Consider the following 11,055-nt stretch of genomic DNA (forward strand, 5'->3'; position numbering starts at 1 on the left):
TTCTTATCCATGGAAAATGTTTCTAGACTCCCAGAGGATGACAGAAACCTCAGATAGTACCAAACCCTATATATACTGTGATTTTTCCTATGCATCTGTACCTACAATCAAGTTTAATTTATAAATTAGGCACAGTAAGGGGTTAACAATAATTAATAGTAAAATAGAACATTTACAATCTGACACTCTAATAAAAGCTATATGAATGTGATCTCTTTCCCTGTCTCTCTCTGTCTCTGAAAATATCTTCTTGTTCTGCTCTCTTCCATCTTCTTGTGATCTGTAAACCTGATAACACAGATGGCTGCTAAGTGACTAACAGGAAGGCAGCATAGACAATATGGAGAGGCTGGACAAAGAGAGGATTCACATTCTAGAATATCCTGAGATTTCATTGCAATACTCAGAACAGCTCCCAATTTAATACCTAGGAATTACTTATTTCTGGAATTTTCCATTTTATTTTCAGACTCTGGTGGACCACAAGTGATGGAAGCCTTGGAAAGTGACACTGTGGCTGAGGGGATGCTATCGTACATTTTTACTTGTTATCTCATTGTGCAGGAGTGTGTTTTATTATCATTTTTGTTATCATTATATACAGTGTGTGCATGTGTATATGAGGTTAACTTATTATTTTTATTTTATTTTGCACAGGCTAATAAAGAGAAGCATGTGATACTTCTAAGCGTAGACCTTTGATCCCTTAAAAAACCAAAGTAAAGAACTGAAGTTACTATTTCTAAAGACCAACTCCTTCTTCCAATTTCTTCCTTCTTTCCCCTTAATTTCTCTGGAAAATAGAGGTAATTTGAATCATTTAGCTCAAGTTGTCCAGGTAATTTTCTCACCTAACACTTCACTTTGCTATAGAGACTATTAATCGTTACAACTCTGGGTAGCTGGAGAGATAAGAGAGATGTACTGAGACAAGGACAGGCATAAAATAGCTCATTAAAGCCCACTCACCTGCCCACACCCAGGGTGGTGGGAGGCTCAAGAGCTTTTATTATGCACCAATGTGATTCTCACTGATGCTAACCCGGGCTGCCAGGAGCCCACAGCACAGTCCTCTCTCAACTCCCTCTGAGCTTTGGATAGGATTTTTCATTTCACACATCATTCAACTCCTCGCTCCAGTGACTCTGAGGAGCGAAGAACCCACCTGCTTGTGTGTGCACATTAGCGCTAATCATTTAAATTCATAGTGTAGGGAGGTGGAGATGATCATACAAATTCTCAAAAAGCATATGCACTGGGGACTTTGAGAGTGAATTCCCTTAGAAATCATCTCAGAAAATGATGAAATGTGGAGCCAGAAAGTATAATTCCTTAATTTAGCTCCCGACCACCCTTCACACATATAGTAATGTTTCCTTTGTGGAGCTTCTGTTACATGTTTATAATATGTAATTATACTTGAGTTCACAGAAAGCAAATCTTATTTTTATTAAATTTAAAAAATCTCCTCTAGTGAAGTTTGCTTAATGCCTGACATTAAAGCCTATTGGACGGTGAGGAGAATCCATCTTTAATCCTAAATGAACTCCTGCTTAACAATACCCACAAGCTCTAGTACTCCAAGGTGAATATTTAAAAAAAAAAAAAAAATTGGTATTATCTACCTGATACCAGAACAACTAGTTTAAAGTTAGGTAGGATAAATAAAAATAACATTTTAAAACCAGTAACCCAAGAGTGGGACCCACTTACGATATAAAAAGATACTGAGTTAATAGTTGAGTATTTGTGAGAAATTTTTACTCTCATTGAAAGTATTTCTACTCTTATGTGAGGTTAATAAACTCAGGCATAACATGTTTCGAGTTACCATAAAACACTGGTCACCTGGCAAAAAATAAAGTTTAAATACAAAATAATCTTAGCCATATTTTTAACTTAAAATTGCATTCGAATTTGGATGCATAATGTTGACAGAACATTTTCACTCTCTGAACATCTTTTTTATTGTCTACTCAATAGACAGTATTACTTTTTCCTCGCTAGCAGAATTCTGAGTTTATTCAAGAGTTGGACAACCGTTCATTTCATGGGCTCTTTCAGCCCTGGATAATGAATATTAATTTGACTAGGGAACCAATCCCATTATGTCCAATTCAATTGTGGTAATTGGTTTAGGAAGAAGGATTTCATACAACACTGGACAATTAAATACAAAGAGTTGTTTTTCTAGGATGGGAAATTTATAATGTAAATTCTTTTTCTTCTAATGTTTATAATGTCATGCATCCTTGGAGCTCCCGCAGACATATCACTGAGCTACTATCCTAGAATAATCCACCTCCAGAATATATTTGTATATGAGATAACAAATTGCCTACCATTTAAGTAATTTATGGTCAGGTTTTCTGATACTCCAAACTGAAAGTCCACTGACTTCACTTTAACTTCAGGATATTGGATCCATCACTATTCATGTTTATTAAGTCTCTTCCTATGCCTGCATTAATCAGATTAGGCTGAATAAGAAAAAAAAAGTTTATTTTTACCCACATTAATTCTGCTACATTTTTAGTGGATTTCCAGGTAAACTTTAAATATTGATTTAGAGATTTCTTATGCTACCATCTTATGCCTCTGCTAGCTGCATGCATGGTTGTCACTGAACAAGAGAGAGATGGAGCATTCCCAGAGACTTTTCACTTCCTCAAAACAATGGTGACAGCCACTGGCAGGCCACTGGCCAGACCAAGATATGTGACTAAAACCAAATGCAAGCATCAGGGGAGTGTAAGAAGCTCTTGGATATTTAGTGAGCTTTAAAAATCTCTGCCATAGTGAACCTGGTCTAGATTTAGAAATGTTAGAAATGATAGACACTACAATGATACACTATTTACATACAGAGTACAGACCTACGGACCAGGAAACAAGAATACACAATCCACCATACTAAGTACTTTAATTGAGATGCATGTGTGGTCCTTTGGCAGTGGATTCAGTCTTCACAGTAAAGTTGCACTAGGTTAATTCAGAAAGATTAAGTGCTTAGTCAAATTGCCATTAGTTTATAAGGGGCAGAACAGTGTTTAAGTTTTAATCTATTACTATGAAGTCTCTATTTTTCTCAGTAACTTCTGATTCTTTGAAAATTAAGACTCAATCCATGCATAATACAGGTAGTACAAGTATTATTATTATTGTTATTTTAGATACAGTGTCTTGCTCTGCCAGAGTACAGAGACAAGAACATGGCTCACTGCAGACTTGACCTCCTGGGCTTAAGCAGTCCTCCTACTCAGACTCCCAAGTAGCTGGGACTCCAAACATGAGCCATCACTTACCTCTCTTACCGTATAAAAATAAGAAGAGATGCTTTTGATTCCTTTTAATTCTTTCAATTATTTGGAGGAAAACTTTTAAGAAATATAATTTTTTAAAAAAGTAAACAAATAAAAAGTTTTATGGAATTTGGAACGGGGGAAAAACAAGCAGCAAGAAAGTGAAGAGTGTATAGCAGGAGGGATTCTGAGTATGTGCACTGGAGTCTAATGGATCTATATGTGTATCCCAGCTTCATCACATGCCAGCTAGGTAACTCAGGGAAACTTTTTAAAGTATATGAACTTGGATTCCTCTCCTGCAAAATAGGAACAACATTAGTATCTATTCCACAGAGTTTTTAAAAATGTGCTTGGTTTACAGAAAAAAAGACTACACTAAAATTGATAAATATTATTGTTTTATATGTAAGTGCAGTTGTCAAATAAATTCCTCGACAATATATTAAAGACACAACCAGGGAATCCAATGCAGCATAGCCATCTATGTGAACCAGCATTTTCTTTTATTCTATAAGTTTGCTTCTCAGTCTGCAAATATTACACTTAAAATGCAGAATGGTTACAATCAATAAATGTTTTATTTTACAAGTAAAATGCCCATTCTTTCTTAAGCAAACTTTTTTGTTCCTGTTTTTTCATGTGCTTGCTTGGCATTTTACAATCATGTTACAATTTTGTTAGTGGGAACAAAAGCGATTAAGTATACGTAAGCAGATATTAGGCAATTACAGCAAATGTAGTACCCACACCAATAAACTGTGGAAGATTTTCTTAATAATGTTTTGGATTACAAATTCTTCTGTATTGCATTTTCCAGTTGCCTGTTGCACATCTATAGGAAATGATTCAAGGGAGATTCTGTGATATTGATATTTTAAGTACATGTTTGTATAAACAGCATCCTATTCTTCAAACGTGATTAGGTCAAAATTGGCTACACTTTCATATTTTAAATATACAGACATCAAGAATAGCATGGGTATAAAAAAATCTCTTTATGTCACTATCACAGATTGAATTGTATCATTTTTTGTTTGTTTGTTTGTTTTTTGAGACAGAGTCTTGCTCTGTTGCCCAGGCTGGAGTGCAGCGGTGCAATCTCAGCTCACTGCAACCTCCACCTCCCGGGTTCAAGCGATTCTTGCATCTTAGCCTCCCGAGTAGCTGGGACTTCAGGTGTGTGCCACCACGCCCAGCTAATTTTTTGTATTTTTAGTAGACATGCAGTTTTGCCATGTTGGTCAAGCTGATCTCGAACTCCTGAGCTCAAGCAATCCGCCTGCCGTGGCCTCCCAAAGTGCTAGGATTACATGCATGAGCCAATGCGCCTGGCCTGAATTGTGTCCTTCTGAAATTCATGTTGATTTGGGGGAACTTCCTAACCCCCAGCATGATTGCTGTTTGAGATAGGGCTCTTAAGGAGGTAATTAAGGTTAAATGAAATCATAAGGGTGGGGCCCTGATCCAATATAACAGAGAAACCAGGGCTGCATGTACTCAGGGGAAAGGCTGCGTCAGGACAGGCAATCAGAAAACTGCCATCTGCAAGCCAAGGAAAGAGACTTCAGGAAAAGCCAATCCTGCTGGCACCTTAATTTTGGACCTTAATTTCTCTTGTTTAAGCTACCCAGTCTACCATATTTTCTTATGGCAACCCTAGAAGACAAATACAGTCACCTAAGGGCAACTTTTGCCTTTAATTAATAGTACTATCTGTTGCACTTCTGTATTTGTGTGTGTTTTCATGTGTACGTGTGTTCTAACATGTTCGGTTTTGGAGGTTTTGTTAACTGGAAGAAGAGGGAAAGCTGTGCTTGCTTCTTCTTTAGGCAACCCTCCCTTCATCAACACATTTATGTGTGTGTGTGTGTGTGTGAGTACCTATTATATACTGAAAACAAGGATACATACTGGGCAATAACAGCAAAGAGGATAAATACATCCTATGTCTTTTAAAGGCTTAAAATTTCCCAGCAAAAATGAATATTATACAAATAAATTCAATAAAGTATGATCAATGTCATAGTGTGACAACACATTTTATGAATCTTGGTCTGTAGACATGACCTAGTTAAGGTGGGTCAAGAGAAGTTTTACTAAGGAAAAGAAATTTAACTAAATAATGACAAGGAGGTAGATGGGCAAAAAAGAAAAAGAAAAAAGAAAAAAGAAAGAAAGAAAGTAGGAAAATCATACCCACACATCCACACACTTTCTTCTATTCTGAGACCTTAATTTCTGTATTAGGCTGTATACAGGCATTAAAGGTTTCTGTTTGGGGGTGTAATGGAGTTTCAACAAAATTAAGTAATCAACATCTGTAATAATCTGCCATCATTATCTGAAGAGATAGTTGTTAGGTATCCTACGTTTTATTCTCTTCAAAATAAAACATAAGGTTCATTGGAGTCTGATGGACATGCATTTGTATCCTAGCTTCATTCCATGTTAGCTGTGTGACTTAGGGGTAAGATTTTAGCCAAGCAAATATTTTTTATTCAAACAGTTAATCAACAAATATTGAAAATAAATCTAATTCTGCCAGAGATTTAATGGTCTAGGAGAGGTAGAGGCCATAGCAGACCACAATTAGGAGCATACAGCCTGTGGGAAAAGATTAGGATAAAGAATGTGGGCTGATTTGTGAAAGGTTAGGTTTTTACCACATAGTTACATTGTGTCACAACTGATATATCGGACTAGAAAAGTGGAAGCTTAGTGTATTAGTCTGTTCTTACGCTGCTAATAAAGACATACCTGAGGCTGGGTGATTTGTAAAGGAAGGAGGTTTAATTGACTTACAATTCCACATGGCTAGGGAGGCCTCACAATCATGGTGGAAATTGAAGGGGAAGTAAGACTTGTCTTACATGGCAGTAGGCAAGAGAGAGCTTGTGCAGGGGAACTCCCATTTATAAAACCATCAGACTTTGTGAGACTTATTCTCTACCACAAGAACAGTATGGGGGAAACCACCCTGACGATTCAATTATCTCCACCTGTCCCTGCCCTTGACATGTGGGGATTATTACAATTCAAGGTGAAATTTGGGTGGGGACACAGCCAAACCATATCACTTAGTAAGGGTTGTGGTAATGATAGCAGTGGTGGCCCATCTGGGGCAGCCACTGCCATGACACCAGCTGTAGTGGCAAAGGTGCAGCTGGGGCTGCACAATCCAAAAAGCCAGCAGGACCTAGGACCAGGTGGAAGCCCCGCCCCTACTGAAATGGCAGGATGGGAGCCTTGCGCTCCCCAGGTGCAGCAGCAGCTGCCCAGCCATGGCTGTGAACCTGGGCATCCCTGTGCTCTTGGGGGTGAGGAGAAGGCAGGAGCCCCTCCCTCCCAGGCATAGCTGGAGCTGTCCAAGCCACAACTGCAGACCCTGGCATCACTGCACTCTCAGGGGTCTGGGAAACACACCCCCCTGACCTCTGCAGGCTTGGAATTGTCTTGCTCCTGCTTGCCGGCCTCCTCTTCTCCCAGCTCCCGCTTCAATTTCAGAGCAGAGTTAAGGTTGAGCCCAGGTGCTGCTGCAACCTAGCTGAGCGTGTACATGCTTGGGGCAATGCTGACATGCCAGCCCTGCTGTCTCAGTCTGCTCCAGACTTTGGGCACTGAGCAGTACAGGAGGAAGGCCAAGGCAGGGTTGAGGACAGTTTGGTGCTGGCCTGCAAGTGCTCCTCAGCATGAATAGCCTGGGCACCATGAACAGTGGCAAGAGGCAGACAGGCTCCTGAGCAGAAAAGGGCAGGTCCCTGGTGAAGCCCCACCTTCAAGGCCTGAAACCTGGGGGCCAGGCTGCCACTACCATGAACTGGAATGGAAACTTATGGTGCTTTTTCCAGACCCACCCATGGCCACCAATGGACCAATCAGCACATATTTCCTCTCCTCTGCAGCCCATAAAAACCTTGAACTCGGCCAGACTCAAAAAGAGACGACCGAGACGACCAGCTGCAGAGAGGAGCTACCCAATCCAGGGTCTCCTCTCTGCTGAGAGCTGAGCAAATGTTGGGACTACCAGCTGTGGAGAGGAGCTATATACTCCAGGGTCTCCTCTCTTCTGAGAGCTGAACACTCATCAGGACACTTTGCCTGCAGAGAGGAGCTGCCCAATGTAGGTCTCCTCTGAGCTGTTCTGTTGCTCAATAAAGTTTCTCTTTGCCTTGCTCACCCTTCACTTGTCTGCATACCTCATTATTCCTGGAAATAGGACAAGAATTTGGGACCCACTGAATGGCAGGGCTAAAAGAGCTATAACACAAACAGGGCTGAAAGATGCTCCTTGTTCATCATGTTGTGGGTGACAAGAAGGAGAGAAGGAAAAATGAGAGAAGAGCTGAAGCCCTTTGGGGAGCCCAGACCTAGGAGCTCCCCAAGCCAGGGTTGTAACACCCTCTTTGGGGCTCTGTGGTTCCTGGCATCACTGTGTTCCCTGATGCCAGCTGTGGAAGCTGCTTGTGGTATGGCCGGTCCAGCCGCAGCCTCACAGGGAGCCAGAACCTGGACCAGTGCCTGGAGCTTCCTGTCCTGCCACAGCCAGTGTGCCTGGCTGTGTGCAATGACCAGACCCCACACTCACTTTTCACACACCCCTCACCACTCTGCTCACCCTTGACAAGTATGGGATCCAGGCCAGTAGCATGAGCCAAACATAGACTGCCAGGTTGAGTGGGTGGAACAAGCCCAGCAGACCTGAGCAAAACTTAAGCAAAGGCACCACTGGCCACAGGGGTTTCCATCTGGAAAAGCCTCACCCCAAGGATCCTGGAACAGTAACAATAATGTTGACCAACTGCTAGATATTGCTAAAAAAAAAAAAAAATTTAAAAAAAATTAAATAAAAATGAAAACCTCAAAACAAAACAGTCAGGTGCAGTGGTTCATGCCTGTAATCCCAGCACTTTTGGAGAACAAGGCAGGAGGATAGCTTGAATCTGGGAGTTCAAGACCACCCTAGGTATCAAAGTGAGATCTGATCCCTAAAGACAATAAAAATTAAAAAAGAAAATTCATCCTGCATGGTGGCATACATCTGTAGTCCCAGTTATTTGGCAGGATGAGAGGATGAGGCAGGAGGATTACTTGAGCCCAGGAGGGTGAGGTTGCAATGAGCTATGATCATACCACTTGAACTCCAGCCTAGGTGACAAAGCAAGACCCCGTCTCTTGAAAAAAAAAAAAAATACATCTATTCTGAGTTTTGTGTTTTACATCAAGTCACCTAATATCCAGCTCCTTAAGTGTTGACATGGTGGAAGACAATGTGTTTTGGTATCACTTCCAAATCTGCCATTATTACTGTAGCATTAAAGCATCTTGGCCTTGGGCTCCTTATCTTTAAAAGGGAATACGATTCACTAGACCTAGTAGACTTTCTAGGATTGCTATGAAGTGAAAATGAATCAAAAAAGAGTCATCCTATATACACACAAACTCACAAAACTCATTAAAGGCAAAAGTTGGTCTTTGGTGGTCTGTTGCAATGGCTCATGTCTGTAATCCCAGTGCTTTGGGAAGGGGAAGCGAGAGGAATGCTTAAGACCAGGAGTTTGTGACCAGCCTGAGCAACCTATGAAGACCCTGTCTCTACAAAAAGATAAAATAAAATAACCAGGTGTGGTTCTATGTACCTGTAGTCCCTGCTACTTGGGAGGCTGAGGCATTAGGATCACTTGAACCCAGGACATTGAGGCTGCAGTGAGCCAAGTTCATGCCACTGCACTCTAGCCTGAGTGACACAGCAAGATCCTGTCTCAAAAGAAAAAAAAGTTGGTCTTGGTGATATAAAAGAAAGATTAACATAGTAAGGCAAGAAATCTTTTTACTTCTTTGTGTTCCCAGAATTATTAATATTACATGGAGGCTTAGGGAAAGAACTTGATAATGTGTGTTGACTTATACAAAATTATTGAAAGTAAAGTAATTTTGGATGCTTTCAGCTTCAAGAGAGGAAGGAAGAAAAGAAATAATAAAGGAAAGAGGAAGGAAGGAGGAAGCAAGGAAGGGAGAAAAAAAGGGAGGAAGGAAGGAGGGAAGGAAGGAAGGAAGGGAGGGAGGGAGGGAAGAAGAAGAAAGCAAGACAAGTAGGGAAGAAAAAATAAAGAAGGAAAGAAATTAAAACAACTTACACTTAACTTGTGTTAGCTTACATAACAAAAAGCTGAAAGTAGGCTTATCCAACTGAAGATAAAGATAAATAGATTCGAGGAAATGGAAGAAAGATGAGTATTTCAGAAAATAGAAGGTCTTGAGTGTTGCTAAGAATGATAGTATCATGGACAGAGATGAGAAGTTTGGGAGAGGAGCAAATTTTTTTGATCAATACATTATCTTTGATACTTCTATGTTCAGTAAATAATTCTGATATACATTTAAGTTTTAAAAGCAGTGCTTGAGAATATTTTTTCACGGAGCAGGTGTGAGAAGCACTTGTACTGGGCTGGCAGTGCCAAATGCCCCTTATCACCCCCGAGAATATTTTTTCACAAGAGTAACACTACATCTTTGAACTCTGGTTTTTCATAATGTGTTCATAAAGTGTTCATTTTTCCCTCAAAGCAGACAAATTAAGGTGTGCTTCCTTTGTAAAATAAATTATAAAACTTGGTTCTTCTATCATGCTATCTTGTACAGTTCTTATTATCTAGTGCAACCAAGTGTCAATAGTACAGAAATATTGAATGTTCTTAATGATGCCCCGAGGCTCAGCCGTATTGAAAACCACATCTCTAACCACCAGCTAATAAACTGATCATGATTTAATTAAATTTGTATATTAAGGATGAATGGCCCTCTTTGCTGTTGGGAAGGTACTTTCATTTACTCAACAGGCAATATTTAGAGACTATGATGCACCGGAGCTCAAAGACAAATTAAGTAAGACTATTTACATACAGAGTACAGACCTACAGACCAGGAAACAAGAATACACAATCCACCATACTAAGTACTTTAATTGAGATGCATATGTGGTCCTTTGGCAGTGGATTCAGTCTTCAGAGTAAACTTGCACTAGGTTAATTCAGAAAGTTTAAGTGATTTGTCAAATTGCCATTAGTTTAAAAGAGGGAGAACAGTGTTTAAGTCTCAATCTATTACTATGAAGTCTCTATTTTTCTCAACAGCTTCTGATTCTTTGAAAATTAAGACTCAATCCATGCATAATACAGGTAGTACAAGTATTATTATTATTGTTATTTTAGATACAGTGTCTTGCTCTGCCAGAGTGCAGAGACAAGAACATGGCTCACTGCAGACTCAACCTCCTGGGCTTAAGCAGTCCTCCTACTCAGCCTCCCAAGTAGCTGGGACTACAAGCACGAGCCATCACATCTGACTTATTTTTTATTTTGTGTAGAGGCTATGTCTTGCCATGTTGCCAAGGCTGGTCTGGAAAACCTGGGCTCAAGTGATCCTTCTGCCTCAGCCTTCCAAAGTGCTGTGATTATAGGTGTGAGCCACTGTGCCTGGACACTGCATGGATTTTTAAAAGTGTCTCGTATACCAACTCAAATTCCCTAATCCACCCCTTCAGTTGCGGTCTATATATTGATACATATGTGTTGTTCACTGAACTAGTCAGGGTTATCTATAGGAACAGAAGCAATTATATATGTTATATATAATTATTAAATATATTTAAATTATATATCATATATAAATATATGTTATATACACTAAAGAGAGAGAAAGAAAGGGGAGATTTATTATGGAAATGGACTCATACAACTCTAGAGGCCTGAAA

Source organism: Pongo abelii, chromosome 15 (assembly GCF_028885655.2).
Source record: "Pongo abelii isolate AG06213 chromosome 15, NHGRI_mPonAbe1-v2.0_pri, whole genome shotgun sequence".
NCBI lineage: Eukaryota > Metazoa > Chordata > Mammalia > Primates > Hominidae > Pongo > Pongo abelii.